General features: G+C 36.7%; 1 protein-coding gene across 3 annotated transcripts in view; it reads left to right on the forward strand.

Moving 5' to 3' along the window:
• The window catches only part of SYT16 (synaptotagmin 16), a 144,105-nt gene that overhangs the window by 104,486 nt on the left and 19,974 nt on the right, over positions 1 to 19,645 (forward strand). The gene's annotated exons all lie outside the window — the stretch shown is intronic.

Here is a 19,645-nt window from a genome sequence, read left to right on the forward strand (position 1 = left end):
ATCCTCCTTACCCACTCTCCTATAAGCTCTTGTCTTTCTGAGACCACAGAAGTCACATTCCCCTCATTGCTAGTCCTTGATTTGATCCTGGAGCATCACTGACTCTTTACCTTCCCCTCCCACCTTTCATGTACTTTTCCATGTTATAATGTAGTCCCACAAAAGAAGCATTCATCTGAAGCCAGGGTGTTGCCAGGTTCTGTCTATAATGACCCGTCTGCCTCTTTACTATGACCTCTGCCAGATTTCTGCCTTCAATCCTTTCTCCTCATTATATGAACACAGAAAAAACTAGTGCTAGTCTCTCTGTTTTCACTCTGTTGCTGTTGTTGTCTAAATTTATTCATTCCTCTTGCATTTCTGTTGTTTGAGAAGCAAATAATCTCTCCAATTTGAGTTTTCATTCTAAAAATGTTTCAAACTCTTCTTTGTTATTGAACTTCCATCTTTTGTCCTGTATAATTAAGCTCAGATTTGCAGGATAGGTCATCCTTGGCTGCATTCTGAGCTCCAGTGCCCTTCAGAACACATTACCATTGCCTCCACCTTTTTCTAGTAGGTGCAAAATAGTCTTTCCTTTGAATTTGATGCTTGCAAAATTTGTTGTTTCTAAATTGAATAGTTAAATTTAACCACTATGTGGTTGAAATAGCCTTTCTTTCTGAAAGTGATCTGTGAACTCTTTCAATTGGAATTTTATTTTCTCTGTTCAAAAATTCTGGGAAGTTCTCTTTTATTATTTCTTTTATTATGATGTTGAGGTTTTTTCTCCTGTCATCATGTTATTCTGAGAGATCTATGTTCTTGAGGTTATTTCCATGTATCCTGTCTTTGAGATTCATAAATTTTTCTCTTTGAGTGAGCATATTTCCTTTTAATGTTCTTGTGTTTTTTGCTTCTCTTCTAGGTTGTCCTTCAGTTCTGTATTTGCACTCCCAATACATTGTTCTATCTTTTTCCTTTGTTAAACTTGCCACTGCAATTCAAAATTTTATTTTACTTATTATTTTTTCTGTGCAAGACATAAATTCTGCACTCATAATTCTCATTTCTCTTTTAAACAACTCAAGAACAGTGTGTTATGGTCCCATGTTCTCTCAAATTCCACAGGGAATTTCATTATGTATTGAATCATTTTCCTTCATTTTGCCATATCTATTCAGAGGCCTGAACTTGTTTACTAAGTCTGGAGGCCATATTTCCTTTTGTTGTTACAGTTTTTTTCTGTTGATCATTATCTGTTTATGTTCAATGTCTTTGAGATTTCTTCTTCTTGAACTCGTTGGTACTTTCAGTCTTCTTCCCCACCCCCGTTATTTTCTTTATTCGCATATTGACTCCTTTCTTTCTGATTGTTGTTTTCTTGCGGGCAGGCTCTCAAGCATATCAGCCATCTCCCACACAGTGCAACCCACCATTCACCAGCCTAAATCTCTTCCCCAACTGAGTTTTGTATGGTCAGAACTTGCGCCAGTTGGATGCTGCACTCTTTCCCTCAGCTTGGTAGAGTGCTGCATTGTTCCCCACACCCACTGTGACTGTCCTGCTAACCTGTCACACTCTTTCTCTTACCAAGTTCTCTGGGAAGTTTAGAACCTGATTTTCTCTGACCAGCAGTTTAGAGCTTTGCAGCATGTGTGCTTCCATTTTGTTGCCCCTTGAAAGATTTTGCTGAAGGGCTGTGACCAAGCTGGCTGTTAAGGCCTAAGTAAACTTCCACAGCCTAGAGCCACGGTCTCTATATCACTGGAAAGAGGGAGAGGAAAATGCAGTGCCAGGGTAGCTTTTGTTGCAAGCCTGTGCCTCTGTGTTGTTTGGGTCACTAATGTGTCCTTGCTATCAGTAGATGGGGGCAGGGCAGCAAAAAGTGTCTAGTGAACTCAGGATCAGAGTGTTGGTTCCTGGATTTTGACCTTCTCTTGGATTCTTGGTGTCCTCGACCATGGAAACAGCAAAAGTTACTTTATCTTTGTCACATAATTTCTGTTTTGGAGAGGTCTGAGAGGTAGAAGGATTCAGACAAAATGTCTACTCCACCATTTGATTGCTCACCCAAGTTATCAATTTTAAGTCATTTCCTTGTGCTGCAGAAAAAAATGTGTATGTATACATACACATATACACAGTTACATATGTATATATTTTCCTAATGAATGAGTCACCATCCTTTCTATCAAGAAGAAACATAATTAAAAGGAGGTAGTAGACCTTAGGAGTCTGTTGAACATCTTTTCTTTAGTTCTTTTTCTACAGAGAAATGTCTTATAATTATTATTCTTTTCTGGAATTTATTTAGTATTTTATTTTTCCCCAGTGTTTCAACAATCCAGCTATCAGCTGCTGTGGGGGTGAAAAACCAACAACAACCAGCACACAGAATGCTGCAAGCCCAGATTCTTTTGATCTGCTTTACTAAGGAAAGCAACATTAATGGGTTAACAATCTTACTTTAATCCAGCATACAAATATCATTCACTTAGCTCAGAGGGGAAAGCCAGCACCCTGAACTTCAGAGCAAATACAAACAAATTACAAACATACATTTATGAACAGACCAAATACAATTCATAGTTACCAAGGAACCATCAACATCTGAGTTCAGCTGGGAGCTCCACAAGGCTGGCTCAGAGTCATGTGCCACTCCTGCTGTAGCTCAGAGCTCTGAAAAAAGAAAGCCAGCTTCTGGTTTTATATATCTTGTTCAGGGTCAAAGGTGATTCACACATGTGACTCACCCACATGACCTAAAATCGTCACAAAAATGCGACTTAAACCCACATGGTCTAAAAGTCTCCAATGTCACAAACATGTTACTCAAACCCATGTAAACTAGGCTTTCCCTTGAGGCAGGGAGGTCATCAAAGACTCCTAATTTAATCAAGGAAGCAAAGGCCAAACTCTCCAAGGGCACTTGGTTGAATAAGTGCTAAGAGCCCATCTTGATTCACAATATACCCAGTTACATGTACAAACAATTTTTAATATTCATTTTTAAAACTTTGAGTTCCAAATTCTTTCCCTTCCTTCCCCTCACCCCCATTGAGAAGGCAAGCAATTAAATATAGGTTATACATGTATAATCATGCAAAACATTTCCATATTAGTCATGTTGTGAAAGAAAACATAGACCAAAAACACTCTCAAGAAAATAAACAGTAAAAAAGTATGCTTCAATCTGTATTCAGGCACCATAAGTTCTTTCTTTGGGCATGGATAGTGTTTTTCATTATAAGTTATTCAGAGTTGTCTTGGATCATTGTATTGCTGAGAATAGCTAAGTCATTCACAGCTGGTCATCTTATGATATTGCTGTTACTTTGTACACAGTACATTTCACTTTGCATCAGCTCATGTAAGTCTTCCCAGGTTGTTCTGAGAGCATCCTGCTCATCATTTCTTATAGCACAATAGTATTCAATTGTAATCACATACCACAATTTGTTCAACAATTCCTCAATTGATGGGCATCCCCTCAGTTTCCAGTTCTTTGCCACCAGAAAAGAGTTGCTATAAATATTTTTGTACATATAAGTCTATTTGGTTATTTTTATCTCTTTTGGGATACTGACATGATAGTGATTTTGCTAGGTCAAAGAGTATGCCCTTTGGACATAGTTCCAAATTGCTTTACCAAATGGTTGAATCAGTTCACAATTCCACCAACAATGCATTAATGTCTTATTTTTCCTACATCCCCTCCAACCTTTGTCATTTTCCTCCTCCGTCCTATTAGCCAATCAAATATGAATGACAGTTGTTTAAATTTGGATTTCTCCAATAAATAGTGAATTAGAGCACTTTTTCCTATGGCTATAGATAGCTTTGATTACTTCATCTAAAACATATCTTATGATCATTTATCAATTGGGAAATGTCTTTTACTTTTATAAATTTGACTCTCTTTTCTATATGTTTGAGAAATGAGGCCTTTATCAGAGAAACTTGCTTCAAAATTTTTTTACAGTTAATATTACTAACTGTATTTCCCTCCATTCTATTTCACCCCTGTTTATTCTATTCTCTCTCTCCTTTCACCCTGTCCCTCCTCAAAAGTGTTTTGCTTCTGACTACCCCCTCCCCCAATCTTTTGTCACCCTTCTCCTCTTATCCCCTCTCCCTCCTACTTTAGTGTAGGGTAAGATAGATTTTTATACAAACTAAATGTGTATGTTATTCCTTCTTTAAGCCAATTCTGATGAGAGTAAGGTTCACTCACCCCTCCCTCACTTCCCCCCTCTTCTCTTCCACTATAAAAGCTTTTTCTTGTCTCTTTTATGTGAGATAACTTACCCCATTCTACCTTTCCTACCCCTTTAATTTTTTTTTTGAAGATATTATCCCATCATATTTAACTCACAGCCGTATCCTCTGTCTATATATACTCCTCTGAACTGCCCTAATAATAAGAAAGGTCTTATGAGTTACAAGTATCATCTTCCCATGTAAGAATGTAAACAGTTTAAGCTTATTAAGTCTCTATTTCCATTTCCTGTTTACCTTTTTATGCTTCTTTTGAGTCTTATAGTTGAAAGTCATATTTTTATTCAGCTCTGGTCTTTTCATAAAAAATGCTTGAAAGTCCTGTATTTCATTTCATTGAATGTCCTTTCCCCCTGAATACTCAGTTTTTCAGGGTAGGTGATTCTTGGCTGTAATTCTAGCTCCTTTGCTAGGAAATCTGGAATATCATATTCCAAGCCCTCCTGTCCTTTAATATAGAAACTGCTAAGTCTTGTGTTTTCCTGACTGTGGCGCTATGATATCTGAGTTGTCTCCTTCTGGCTATTTGCAATATTTTTTCTTTGACTGGGAGCTCTGGAAATTGGCTATAATATTCCTGAGAGTTTTAATTTGGGGATCTCTTTTAGGAGGAGATTGGTGGATTCTTTCAATTTCTATTTTACGCTCTGGCCCTAGAATATCAGAGCAGTTTTCCTTGATAATTTCTTGAAAGATGATGTCTGGGCTTTTTTTTTTGATCACAGCTTTCAGGGAGTCCAATAATTTGAAAATTATCTCTCCTGGATCTATTTTCCAGGTGAGTCATTTTTCTAATGAGGTAGTTCACATTGTCTTCTATTTTTTTTATTCTTTTGGTTTTGTTTTATTGTTTCTTGATTTCTCATAAAGTCATTCCATTTGCTCAATTCTAATACATAGAAATTATTTTCTTCAGTGAGCTTTTGGACCACCTTTTCCATTTATCTAATTTTACTTTTCAAAGAGTTTTTTTCTTCAGTGAATTTTTGTGTCTCTTTTTCCGTTTGGTCAGTTCTGCTTTTTAAGGCATTCTTCTCCTCATTGGCTTTTTGAACCTCTTCTACTATTTGCCCTAGTCTTTTTTTAAGGTGTTATTTTTTCAATATGTTTTTGTATCTCCTTTACCAAGCTATTGACTCTTTTTTCATAATTTTCTTGCATCACTCTCATTTCTCTTCCCAGTGTTTCCTCTACCTCTCTTACTTGATTTTCAAAAATCCATTTTGAGCATTTCCGTGGCCTGAGACCAATTCATATTCTTCTTGGAGGTTTTGAATGTAGGAGCTTTGACTTTGTTATCTTCTGCGTGTGTGTTTTGGTCTTCTTTGTCACCATAGTAACTTTCTACCGTCAGAATTTTTTTCTGTTGTTTGTTTATTTTCCCAGCTTATTACTTGGCTTTTTTAACTCTGTTAAAGTGGGACTCTTCTAGGTTGGAGGGTGCACTGTCCCAAGCTTCAAGTTTTTTGTGTGGCTGTTTTCAGAGATACTTATAGGGACCTGTAAGTTTTCAGTTCTTCCAAGGTGATATGATTTAGGGAGAGGTGTGTTTACTGTGCTCCTGGCCTGTGAGTGACCACAAATACTTTTTATATCTTGGAAATATGATGAGAGTCTCTGCTTCATTGTGGCTGCAGGCCCTGGTCTGCTAGTGTTCCTCCTTTCCCTGGAACTGCCACATAGGACTGCGACCTGGATCTAAGTATGACCAAAGCAACAGAGTCCTGCCTCATTGTTAACAAAGACACCCCTTTGATCTCCTTCTGACCAGTTGCCCAATCCTCTTACCATCTGTGGGCCAAGAGCTCTGGAAGTAGCTGCTTCTGCTGCTGATTCAGTGGCTTCCAAGATGTGCTCCTGGTTTGCTGGGGCTGCATCTGTGCTGGGGCCCTACTCTGAACCAGGCAGACCTTTCCTGCTGACCTTCTAAGTTGTCTTTGCCTGGAAAATTATTTTGCCCCATCCTTTTGTGGGTTTTGCTGCTCCAGGAATTGTGTTATGGCATTACTTACAGGTGTTTGAGGGGTTTTGGTGAGAGCTCAGGCAAGTCACTGCCTTTTTTCACCATCTTGGTTCTTCCCCTGATAGCCACTATAATCATTATTCTTTGTGGAATGTTTTAATTTGACCATATAGCAAATTCTAATTTATTCAGAATTTCTGAGTAGTACAGTAGCCTGATTTATTAGATATTTCTGGTTAATTAGGAGTTCTATGCATACCATATATGAGTAAACAGTTTTCAAAAAATAAGGGCAAGATAAAAGAGCAACTAAAGCTAAGCCTAATACAATTTAATTTTTTTGATATTTATAAGACTTCTGAGCCTTTTTCAGGATCTTCATGTCATCAACAGTATCATCAGTTATTGTACAGGTTCATACATAGAAATGTGTCAGAGAATGGGCTTAACTGTAATCACTAAGTGACATATTCTAAAAAAGTTTCATTTTAATTTTTCCAATTAACATAAAAAAATACTTCCAATCACTAATTCAAATTAAAGCAGCTATGAGGTTTCACCATATTTAATCTAATAAACATTCATTAAGCACCTATGATATGTCAGATACTGTGCTAAGTGCAGGGGGTACAATTAATAAAAATAAAGACAGCCCTTGCCATCAATGACCTTACAGCACAAAAGGGGAGACAATGCACAAATGGAGGCTGGAAAAAGGTAGGGTTATTGAGGTGATGGGGATGGGATGCTAGGAGGTACCTAGCATGGGGACATCTTTTTGGTGGAATTTAAACCAGGAAGGACAGTAGATACAAAGTAAAGTGATCTAAGAGTCCAGTTTCTTTCCTCTATAAGGGAAAGCATTGGGAGGAATTTGGTACTCTGCTCTCTGGCCCTCTATTCAGAGGGGAGAGGAGGCTGAAGGAGGAGGAATCATTCACAGCTTGACTTAGCAGCACAGTGGTGAGTTTAGAAGTGATGAGCTTATCTTGGGAAGGTCATCTTGTTCAGTGGCATTGAATCCAGGCAGGGTAGCAAATGCAAAGTGGAGTGGAACATACCTATCAGATTGGCAAAGTTGCCAAAAAAGGAAAATTACAAATGTTGGAGAGACTATGAGAAAACAGCCATATTGTAGAGTTGTGAATTGCTATAACAAAAAAAGTTTAAAAAAAATGCAATAATGGATGTCTAGCAACTACTTGCCTTTTCACGAAAGTAGAATGCAGAATGTGTGCCCCAAACTGGTGATTTGCATACTCTTGTTATTTGATTTTGGGGACAAGTGAATATTTACTACTGTATTTGTATTGGCTCCATTTGGCAATCTTTAGGATTTCCTTCCAGGAAGATTTGAGGGCTACTGTAGTTTTTTCCTGTTATATAATGAAAAATGATGTGTGATTTTTAATTTTAAGTTAACCTGGATGAAATAATTTAAGACTTTGAATATAGTTTTAAATTATATGCATATGCAATCTAACACATAGGATTGATTCCTTAGAAAATTTAATGTTTGACAACATATTTTAGAGAGTATTTAATTCCATAGAAATGAATTATAAATGAATGGTAGACTGAATGATATTATAGTGAATTTTTTGTGAGGTTAGGTGGAGCTTATTTATAATGTATTAACGATGTTATATTATAATGTATTTGTACTCTGATCAAATAATGTTGGTCTGAACAATTTTATGTGGGATATGCATGCACAAAAAACCCTAACTCTAATTCTTACTGTTTGGGAGAGTGGGGTTCATTTGACTGAATCAACTTACCTGATGATTCTGTGATCTTAGGATGAATTTTTTTATTTATACCCATTCATATATTCATATCAATAGCCTCAATTCTGAGATTGCCAGGTGGCACGGTGGATAGATCTTTAGACCTAGAGTAAGAAAGACCTGAGTTCAGTTCCAGACCCAGACACTTTCTAATTGTTTTTTTAATTTTTAAATTTAAAAATTTTTTGACACTAATTGTGTGACCCCAGGCAAATCTCTTCACTTTTGCCTGACACATCTGTAAAATGGGGTTAACCTACCTTCTAGGGTAACATATGAGGATAAAATGAGAATATTTATAAAGTGTTTTGCAAACCTTAAGTCACTATACAAATATTTTTTATTGTTAACCAAACTATTTGCTCTTTCTCTCATATACCACTTTATCTTCTATCTCCATATCTTGGTACTGGCTTTCTTCCCTATATGGAATGCTCTCCTCACTTCCACTTCTTGATATCAGTAGCTTCTTTAAGGACAGCTCAGATTCTATTTTCTGAACTCGTAACCACTTGACTCTTCTCTAAGGTTACTTTCCTTCTGCTCTGTATGTATCTTGTTTTTATCTATTTATCTCTGTGTTATCTCTCACTTTATTATATAAAATCCTTGAGGGCAGGGGCTGTTTTTTTATCATTTTGGTTTTATTTTTAGTATTCCCACTGATTAACAGAATGCCTCACACCTTGCAAACTCTTAGTAGGTGCTTATTGATTGATATGTTAAATTCCTGTGTCAGTGTACTAATGATGAGAAAATTTGTAGATTGTAGCCTAATAAGTGAAATGACAGTAGATTGGTAAAACATGTGTTTATTGATTAAAAAAAATTGTGTTTAAAGCATGCCCCTCTAAAGACCACTGGGGTACCTGGAGAGTGGTACATGTGTATGTGTCACCTACAGAAAAGATTGAAAATAGCTTCTTAGCTCTCTAGCTTTTAAATGTTAAAAGCAATCATTCACGCAGAAGCACAAAGCATAAATGGGCATATAAATACAATGCAAGTCATAATTCACCATGTGTCCCTGATAAGGCTCAAACCAACTTTCACACAATGAAATACATAGAATTTTGTTGATGTTGGTGGTAGTGGGGAAGGTTAGCTTACTACAAAAAGTTTACCTATTGATTGATACTATGCTATATTCCTTTGAATATTATACACCTGTTTTCTGAATTGGTTGCTGTTAGTAACCTCTCATTTAAATTCATTGTGTAGCTTAATAAAAGACATTGTATTGAGTGGACTAAATGTTCTTAGACTCTAAAAATATTCAGATATCTCTTTGTGCCATTCAACCAGGCATCTATTTTAAGACAAAAACTGTAATTTGGTCCTTCTACAGTAGAACCTCAAGTGCGGTTTTGAAGCTGTTCCCATAATTGCCTATCTTGGAGATTTAGTTCTTCTTGTCAGAATTGATTTATTTATCTCTTAACTGTATTAAGTATTATGCCTTCCATTGGCCATCTATTTGGTATCTGAAATGTAGCTGCATATAGTTTGGGCAAGTATAGATGACATCAATCATATCTTACTAAAAAATTTAGTTCAAAAAATCTTTAATGTTAATATTGACTCAAATGTTCATGTCTCAAATTTAGGCAGTCAATAAGCAGACATTTACTAAGCTCCTACTATTAATTAAGTGCCCACTATTAAGTGCCAGGCAGTATGATAAGTATTGGGAGTACAAATATATAGTGGGAAATAATCTCTTCTCCCAAGGACCTTACATTCTCCCAGGGCAGACAATAAGCAAACATATAAGTATGGTAAGAATACATATAAAGAGAAAAAACACAAATGAATACAAAATAGTTAAACCCAAGGTAGTTTGGGAGGGAGGGCTAGCGGTTGGAGAGATCATGAAATACTTCATGTAGAGGGTGATACTTCAGCTGCATCTCAAAGGAAGAGAGAGATTCTATGAGGTGGTGGGGAGGAAGGTGACCATTGCAGGGATGTGGAGGTAGGGAAGCCAGGGGGATCAGAGGTAGAGTCTAATATGTGAGGAATAGCAATAAAGCAAGTTTGGCTAGATTGCTGAGAGTGGGAAGGGGGTAATGTACAGTGAGGCTGGAAAGATGCTTTGAGATCAAACTGTGAAGGTCTTTAAAAGCTAAACAGAGGAGTTCATTCTATAGGCAATAGGGGAGCTACTGAAGGTTATTGAGCAGGATAACACATGTTCAGATTTGTGCTTTAAGGAAAATCACTTTGAGACTAAGGTGGAAGGTGGAATAGAATTATGAGAGGCTTGTGACCAATTTGGAGGCTGTTGCAATAATCTAGATGAGAGGCTCTAAGTTAAGCTATATTAATAGACACAATGGGTCTGATTTTTAGAGCTAGAAATGTTAAGATTTGTCAACTTATTGGATTTTCAGACTGAAGAATAATGAAGAATTGAAGATAATTCCAAGTTTTATAAATCTAGAAGATTAGAAGAACAGTGGTGCTTTTCACAAAGAGGGAAAGAAACTTCAAAACATTAGGATGAAAAGGAGGCAGATATTAATTTTGGTTCTGTAAAAAACTTCTCATGCTACATGATTATCTGTTAGATAGGATTTTTAAAGAGGGCTCTTGCCTTGTCCCAGACAGAATGTTTGGTGGTAAAGGAAATGGGAGGATGCAGTAGTGAATGTGAGCATATGAGGAGTTAGGCATTTTAGGTCTTGACTTTCTGCTGTTTGGCTTTGAGAAATTAATGAAAATTGCAAAACTGGATTAAAATATAAAGATCTACATTCCAGGAAGGTTCATTACATTAGTGGAATTAAAGGTACTTTCATGAGAGAAGAATATCAAAATGCCAGGTGAGAGGTAAAGTGCATTGAAAAAATCAATCATTATGGACATTCTTGGCACTGCAAGACAATGTCTCTTTAATCAACCCAAGAAGGAACTTTGTACATCCTTCTTAAATACACCTCTGGTTGACTCTAGGCAGAGCACAAATTCCTTAGGGAACTGAGGCTCATTGAATGTTCTTGGAACTGTTGTGGAGTCCTGTCCATTAATTTCCCCCGGAGATTTCCCAGACTGAGTGAAAACTTATACACAGTTAATTATTCTGAATGGATGACCTGACAGGTTTGTGTAGACAGACTCATTAGCTACTGAATTTTTATGTTGGCATTGGAATGGATAAAAGGAGTCTATGGATGTTAATTAATCCTTAACAGCAGGAAAAAATGAAAGGACATGAAATCAGAGCTATAACTAGGTATATTTTCTCCCAAGGCAGCTGTAGGTGAGTAGTTGGATGCGGTAGGAGTAGGAGACAGCAGGCAGCCAAGGATGGTTTGACTTTGGTGGGTATAGTGGTGCATGGAGTTCAGATAGTTTCGTTCTCACCCTAAGGAGACAGGTGGGGTAGGAGAGGGCCATAATAGAGATTGAGAAGATGGGAAGGGCTAGGAGGCAGGTGAGATGGGGGAGCCAGAAGTGAACTCCCTGGGAATCCAGTGCTGATTATGACTGTGAAATTCCAATCAGTAATGAAAATTTTTCTTGCTTTTGAGAAATTATGATGAAAGCTTTGATGAAGGGAGATACTATAAAATAACAACTGACATTTATATTATGTTTTAACCTTAACAAAGCACTTTGTATCTATAACAGAGTTTACGAATTATGTCACCCATGTATAACAGGTTTTTAGCACTGATGACTCATGTGTAGCTTACATAAAGTGATCACCCTTCTACCTGCTACTGGCTCATTTTCTTTATTCATTCTTATTCTAAGGTTTTAAGGTAGTATAATATTAATAATAATAGTATAATAGGCCATCCATGTGGCCTATGTGACCATGTGTCCAATCATAGCTGTGATACATCCTGAGTCACATAAAGCACATTGGGGGAGGAACTTGCCTAAGGAGGAGCTTGCTTATGGGGAGGCTTGCTTGTAGGAAGGCTTTTACACCTTTTGATACTAAGTTAATTAGGCACTGAGGTGATTTTGATTTGGGGGTTTGCTCATGACAAGGACCTTTTGAGTCCCTGAACAGGACTCTGAGTAGTAGTTTTTTAAGAGTCCCCTGACTACTCAGATGTTGGTGCTCCCTCATCTGGTGGTATACGTAAGTGGTTGTATTACTTTATTTGGACAGTTGGAGCCCTGTCTGTTGGATCTCTGTGCTAATTTCTCTGCTTGTATTTTCTCTTCCTCTGTTTGTATTTTCTCGATGTTCAGGGTGCTGACCTTTCCCCTGAACTAGTGAATGATTTATATATGTTTGATGAAAGTAAGATTTTTTATCCTCTTAAAGTTACCTTTTCTTTAGAAAAGCAGATCAAAGAACCTGTCCTAGCAAGGCATTCTGGATGTACTAGGGTGCTTGCTGTTATAGATAGTCAAAGATTATACACATATGTCTTCATATATAACTAAAATGACTATATCTTTCCACTAATCAGTTAGCTCTGAGATCCTAGTCTCTTTATTAAAGACTGTTTAATAAATGACCTGCTGAAACCTTTTTCCATAAACTTATGCTAAACTGTCTCTCAGTTTCAGTCCTTCTAATCTCCTAGTCTTAAATAAATATGAGGTTTGCCAACTATACAATTTATTAGTGTATCAAGCAATAAAATAAAACATGAACAACTATCTATCTATCCATCCATCTATCTATCTATTTATCTATCTATCTATCTATATCAGCTGTGATAGAGTTGACAACCATAGTCACCCTTATAGATCACTCTGGAGACAGTCCTACCATTCAGCTCCATCATGATAGTAGTTTAAGTCTTCTAAAGAAAGATGCTCATAATTTTTCTTTGTAAGATAAGATTTAAACTCAATTGTCTTAGGAAATGCCTCTTCAGACTCCTTCTCCTTAATGGATTAATCACTCAGTTTCTTAAGAAAGAAGCCCTTTTAGTCAATTCTCTCTCTCTCTCTCTCCAGCCTTCCCAGTTAAACTGCTAGTCTCTTTAAGTTTCCATTCTTTCTTTTAATTTAATATTTTATTTTCTCCCAGTTACATGTAAAATTAATTTTTAAAATTTGTTTGCCTTTTTAAAAAAATTGAGTTCCAAATTCTCTCCTTCTCTCCCTTCCCTCTCTCTTTATTGAGAAGGCAAGCAATTTATATTTGATTTAATATATTATACATGTGCAATCATGCAAAACATATTTCCATGTTAGTCATGTTGTGAAAGAAAACACAGACCAAAAAACCCCAAGAAAAATAAATTAAGGAAAGGTATGCTTCAATATACATTCATACTCCATCATTCTTCCTCTGGAGATGGATAGCATTTTTCATCATAAGTCCTTCAGAATTGTCTTGGATCATTGTATTTCTGAGACTAGCTAAGTCATTTACATCTGATAATAATACTATATGGCTGTTACAGTATACAGTGTTCTCCTGGTTCTGCCCATTTCACTTTGAGTCAGTTCCTGTAAATCTTCCCATGTTTTTCTGAGAGCATCCTGCTCATCATTTCTTATAGCACAATAGTATTCCATCACAATCATGTATAACCACTTCCCCAGTGTATGAACATCCCCTTAATTTCCAAATCTTTGCCACCACAAAAAGCTGCTATAAATATTTTCATAGATATAGGTTCTTTTCCTTTTCCCTTGATCTCTTTGGAATACTGATCCAGTAGTGTTATTGCTGGGTCAAAGGGTTTTCTAGACCTTTAGACATAGTTCCAAATTGCTGAATAGTATACAACTTCACCAACAGTGCTTAGTGTCCCAATTTTTTCCCATATCCTCTGCAACTTTTGTAATTTTCCTTTTATGCCATATTAGCCAATTTGTTAGCTGTGAGGTGGCAGCACAGAGTTGTTTTAATTTGAATTTCTCTCATCAATATTGATTTAGAGCATTTTTATATGACTATAGATAGCTTTGATTACTTCATCTAAAAACTACCTGTTTATATCCTTTGGCCATTTATCAATTGAGAAATGACTCATTTCTATAAATTTGACTCAGTTCTCTATATATTTGAGAAATGAGATCTTTATCAGAGAACCTTGCTATAATTTTTAACAGTTATGATTACTATGTATTTTCCTCTATCTTATCCCCCCCCCCATTTATCCTACTTTCTCTCTCCTTTCACACTGTCCATTCTCAAAAGTGTTTTGCTTCTGATTTTTCCCTCCCCCAATCCACTCTCTTTCCCTTATCCCCTTCCCCTCTTACTTTCCTGAATGGTAAGATAGGTTCCCATACCCCACTGAATGTGTATATTATTTCTTCTTTGAGACAATTCTGAGGAAAGTATGGTTAATGTGCTCCCTCCCACATCCCCCAATTTCCCCTCCACTGTAAAAGCTCTTTCACATCTCCTTCATGTCAGATAGTTTACCCCTTATACCTCTCCTTTTTCCCCTTCTGTGAAATGCATTCTTCTTTCTCACCACTTAATTTTTTCAGCTATTCATCCCATCATATTCCACTCACACTCATGCCTTCTATGTGTACTCCTTCTAACTGCCTTAATAATGTGAAAGTTTTTATGAGTTACAAATATCATTTCCCCATGTAGGAATATAAACAGTTTAATCTTATTGAATCCCTCATGGTTTTTCTTTTCTGTTTACCTTTTTATGCTTCTCTTGAGTCTTGTATTTGAAATTCAAATTTTCTATTCAGCTCTGGTCTTTTCATCAGGAATGCTTGAAAGTCATCTATTTCATTGAATTTCCTTTTCCCCCCTGAAGGATTCTACTCTGTTTTGCTGGGTAGGTGATTCTTGGTTGTAATACCAGCTCCTTTGCTCTCCAGGTATATTCCAAGCCCTCCTGTCCTTTAATTTAGAAACTGCTAAATCTTGTGTTATCCTGACTGTGGCTCCACAATATTTGAATTGTTTCTTTCTGGCTGCTTGTAATATTTCCTCATTGACCTGAGAGCTCTGAAATTTGTCTATAATATTCCTTGGAGTTTTCATTTTAGGATCTCTCTCAGAAAGGGATCTGCGGATTCTTTCAATTTCTATTTTACCCTCTGGTTCTAGAATATCAGGGTAGTTTTCCTTGATAATTTCTTGAAAGATGATGTCTAGGTTTCTTTTTTGATCACAGCTTTCAGGGAGTCCAATAATTTTAAAATTATCTCTCTTGAATCTATTTTCCAGGTTATTTGTTTTTCCAATGAGATATTTCACATTGTCTTCCATTTTTTTCATACTTTTGGCTTTTAAAAATTGTTTCTTGATGCCTCATAAAGTCATTAGCTTCCACTTGCCCATGTCTTCTGTGAGCCTTTGTACCTCTTTTCCATTTAGACAATTCTACTTTTTAAGGAGTTCTACATAGTGAATTTTTGCATATCTTTTTCCATTTGGCCAATTTTGATTTTTTAAGGCATCCTCTTCTTCATTGGGTTTTTGTGCCTCTTTTATCATTTGACCTATTCTGTTTTTAACATGTTATTTTCTTCAGTATTTTTTATGCCTCCTTTATCAAACTATTGACTCTTTTTTCATGATTTTCTTGTGTCTTATTTCTCAAGTCTCATTTCTTTTCCCAATTTTTTCTCTACCACTCTTACTTGATTTTTAAATCCTTTTTGATCTCTTCCATGGCTTGATACCAATTCACATTCTTCTTTGAGGTTTTGGATATAGCAGTTTTGACTTTATTGTATTCTTTTGAGTTTGTGTTTTGATCTTCCTTGTCACCATAGTAATTTTCAAGATCTTTTTCTACTCTTTGCTCATCTTCCAGCCTATTTCTTGACTTTTAACTCTATAGAAAGTGGGGCTCTGCTTCTGTAATGGAGGGGGCACTGTGCAAAGCTTCAGTTTTTTTGTGCAGCTATTTTCCAAGATAATTCTAGAGACCTGCAGGTTTTTGTTTCTTCCGAGGAGGTATGATCTAGGGAGAGGTGTGATTATTGCTCTCCCGTCCTGCGCTCATCTGTGAGTGACTACAAGTTCTATTTTCTACCCTGGAACTGTGACTAGGGTCCCAGCTTCCCTGTGGCCACAGACTCTGGTGTGTTGAGTGCTCCTCCTTGCCTTGGGACTGAGACCCAGGACTATGACCCAGATCCAAGTATGGGCAATACAACAGAGTCCTGCTCCTGGTGTCAGCAAAGGGACTCCTGTAATCTCCTTCTGACTAGGTGTTTGACCCCCTTACCATCTGTGGACTGAGAGGTCTGGAAACTGCCACTGCCACCACTGATTCAGTCTCCCTCAAGGCCTATTGCTGGTTTGCTGGGGTGCAGCTTGTGATGGACTGAGCTTCTCTCTCATTCTGGTTCAACCAGTCTTTCCTGCTGATTTTCTAAGTTGTCTTGGTCTGGAAAGTTGTTTCATGTCATAATTTTGTGGATGCTGTTGCTCCAGAATTTGTTTGAAGGTATTATATAAAGTTGTTTGGAGAGGTTTTGGGAAGAGCTCAGGTGAGTCCCTGCCTTTTCTCTGCCATCTTGGCTCCACTTCCCTCCATCTCCTCTTAAAGATAAAATAATAGTCTCCGTGAGAGATACTTTTGAAGCTGGTGCTACATTTCTCCCTGTGGAGAGAAATTTTAGTCTTTTGGAAAATCATTTTGAGTCCATAAAATCCACCTTAATAGTACATATGATAAACATATGAAAATGGAAAGTACCACTTAACAAGGTATCTGTTTAATATAGTGAAATATATATATGTATATATATATATATACATATATATATATCTCCACAAAACATAATGCATGCACATATTACATAATTACTTTCAAGGAGAAAAAAAGAGCAAAGAATAAACCCACTGACAAGTAAAATAATAATACCTGTATAACACTGCATATTCAAATAGAAAATACAAAGACCATTATGTGTAACTAATTAATCAGGAATGCTCTCTGGCTATAAGAAGTTCATTTCTCCTATTTCTTCTGTCACATTGTAACTTAGGTTAGTAAGATAGATTGGATGTTTCTTGCTCTGTTGTAAAATATCCATCTAAGTTGGTTAATGGTTTTCCATAGTTATCAAACTAGCAACCTGAACCAGGTTAAAATGTAATTGGGAAATATTTAACAAAATAAATAAAAATACAATACAACATTGATAATATGAATGTGTGGTTTTCTAAGTCAATCTACAGCTTACAGATGTCCTGTTTCTACTTGAATTTGACACCACTGGTCTTAGACTCACTATCAATCTTTCTCAATTCTATGAATTGTCTTTTGCCCTCAGGGCCTCTATAACAAAGATTCTAGCCAGGATGCCTGTGGATTCAGCCCTCCACCTTGTCTAGATCAAAGCTTTCCTTAGTTATACATGCAATTATTAAGTTTCTATTTACAGTGTCTGCTTAACCACAGCAACACCATTTTAATGAGCTTTCTATGCTTATTAGGAAGCAAGTTGGGCTTTATTGTCATTTAGTTGCTATTTCAATGTAGCAGTTTCCTTTCAAATATCTTTCAATAATTCTCCTGTATTAAGGTTATAGTTTGTTTCAGACTTCAACTGTTTTTTTTGTATCTACTACATGAACGTCTTGATTTATTATGTAAAAGCATCACTATGCCTTTGCTTTTTTGCAATTTTTGATCCATACAACAAATATATGAAATTAGTGCTAGAGTGATTTCATCCTTAACATTTCTGCAGCCTTTGACATGGTTGATTATCCTCTTCTCTTTGGAGCTCTCTTTGTAGTGGTGTGTGTGTGTGTGTGTGTGTGTGTGTGTGTGTGTGTGTGTGTGTGAGAGAGAGAGAGAGAGAGAGAGAGAGAGAGAGACTGCTTTCCTCTAGTTTTTCTTTCATCTGATTGACATTGTTCTCCTTCTCCTTTGCTGGACCTGTGGGTATCTTCCAAAGCTCTATCCTTGGCCCTCACATCTTCTCCCAGCATACTATTTCCTTAGGGCACCTTATCAACTCCCTTGGGTTCAATTTTCATATCTTTTCAGCTGATTCTCAAACTTATTTCTTTATCCCTAGCATCTCTCCCCACCTTCATTTTTGCTTTTCCAACTGCCTTTTGGACACCTCAAACTTGATGTTCTCTTGACAAACTGAACTCAATGTGTCTAAAACTAAACTAATGCTCTCTCACTCATTCCCTGCTGTCTTCTTACTAATTTTTCTATTACTTTCCATGGTACCACTATCCTCCCAATCACACAGTTAGGTGATATCCTCCACTCCTCACTCCCTCTCACACCACATATCCAATCTTTGCTGAGTCTTGTTGATTTCACTTATGCAACATTTCTTGGATATATGCTCTTCTTTCTTCTGACACTGAAGTGTGGGCCCTTATCACCTCACCCCTGGACTATAGCAATAGCCTGCTTATCAGTCTCTGTTCCCCAAGTACCTTCCCAATTTTCCACTCAGTTGTAGAAGTGATCCTTCTAAAGTGCAAATATGACCATGTCACCACCATCATTCTCTAATGAACTCCAGTTGCTCCCTGTTGCCCCCAGGATCAAATATAAAATCCTTTCTTTAGCTTTTAAAGTTCACCATAACCTGACCCCTTCCTACTCTTCCAGTCTTCTTAAACCTCACTTCCATCTTTGTACTATATGTTTCAGTGAAACTGGCCTACTTGCTGTTCCCTGCCAAGAATCTTCACATCTTTTCTTCATGTCTTTGTACTGGCAGTCTCCTACATCTGAAAATGCACTCCCTCCTTGTCTCTCATTCTTAGAATCTTAATTTTCTTCAAACATCACTTTCTATAGGAAATCTATTTTGATCAACCAAGCTACTAATGCTTTCCCCCTCAAAAAATTACCTTGTATATACTAATGAATGCACAGATCAATTATTTAATAAACTCTTTTTTGAGGGAAAGGACTATTTTATTTTTTCATAGTGCATGGCACATAAAAGGTGCTTAATAAATGCTTGTTGATTCATTGACGTACCTGTCACTAAGGCAGAATTTGAACCCAGTTCTTCCTGAGATCCAGTCTAGTACTTTATCCAACAGTACAGATTGTCTCTGTTGGCCAAGATAAAATTTCTTTATTATCCAAGGCTTTTAATTAGTCAAGGAATGTAATCAAGAATAGAAAAGCTTGGTGTTTTAACAGAGAACCGTGACAGTTTCCCAGTGGGAAGGCTTAGCTTATCATCCAAAGACTCTTCTCCAGTATTATTTATGCATATACATATGCATGTCATTTTTATTCAAACCAATCTCTATAGCAACCACTTTTATCACTTGAAACTTTCTCGGATAAACGTCCCTGAATAGAAACTCTTATGTGTTGATATGCTCAGAGAGAAAAGATATGGGAATCTTTCCTCACATTCTGCAAGAAACTTCAACTTTTATAGTAATGTATTTTGGGTCCTAAAAATTAAAATAACTCATAAAATGTAGAGAGGAATTCATGTTACATCAAGGGAGAAAGAAATATCTATAATTCATGGTGTGAAGAGGAGTCCAAACAAACAAAATCTTTGTTAGTACATTGATACATATAAAGACTTTCGTATTTCTTTTGGCTTGGTTTATAAATAGGAAACGTAATACCTTTTTGATGGCTTTAATCAATGCTAAGTTTCAGTGCTTGAGAGAAAGCTATTATCAGGCATTGACCAAACATTGGCTTATTTCACCCATGTAGATTGAAAATGTACCCAGATCATATCCTGTTAGCACAGTCATTTTGTT

This window comes from Trichosurus vulpecula, chromosome 8, assembly GCF_011100635.1.
Source record: "Trichosurus vulpecula isolate mTriVul1 chromosome 8, mTriVul1.pri, whole genome shotgun sequence".
Taxonomy (NCBI): Eukaryota; Metazoa; Chordata; class Mammalia; order Diprotodontia; family Phalangeridae; genus Trichosurus; species Trichosurus vulpecula.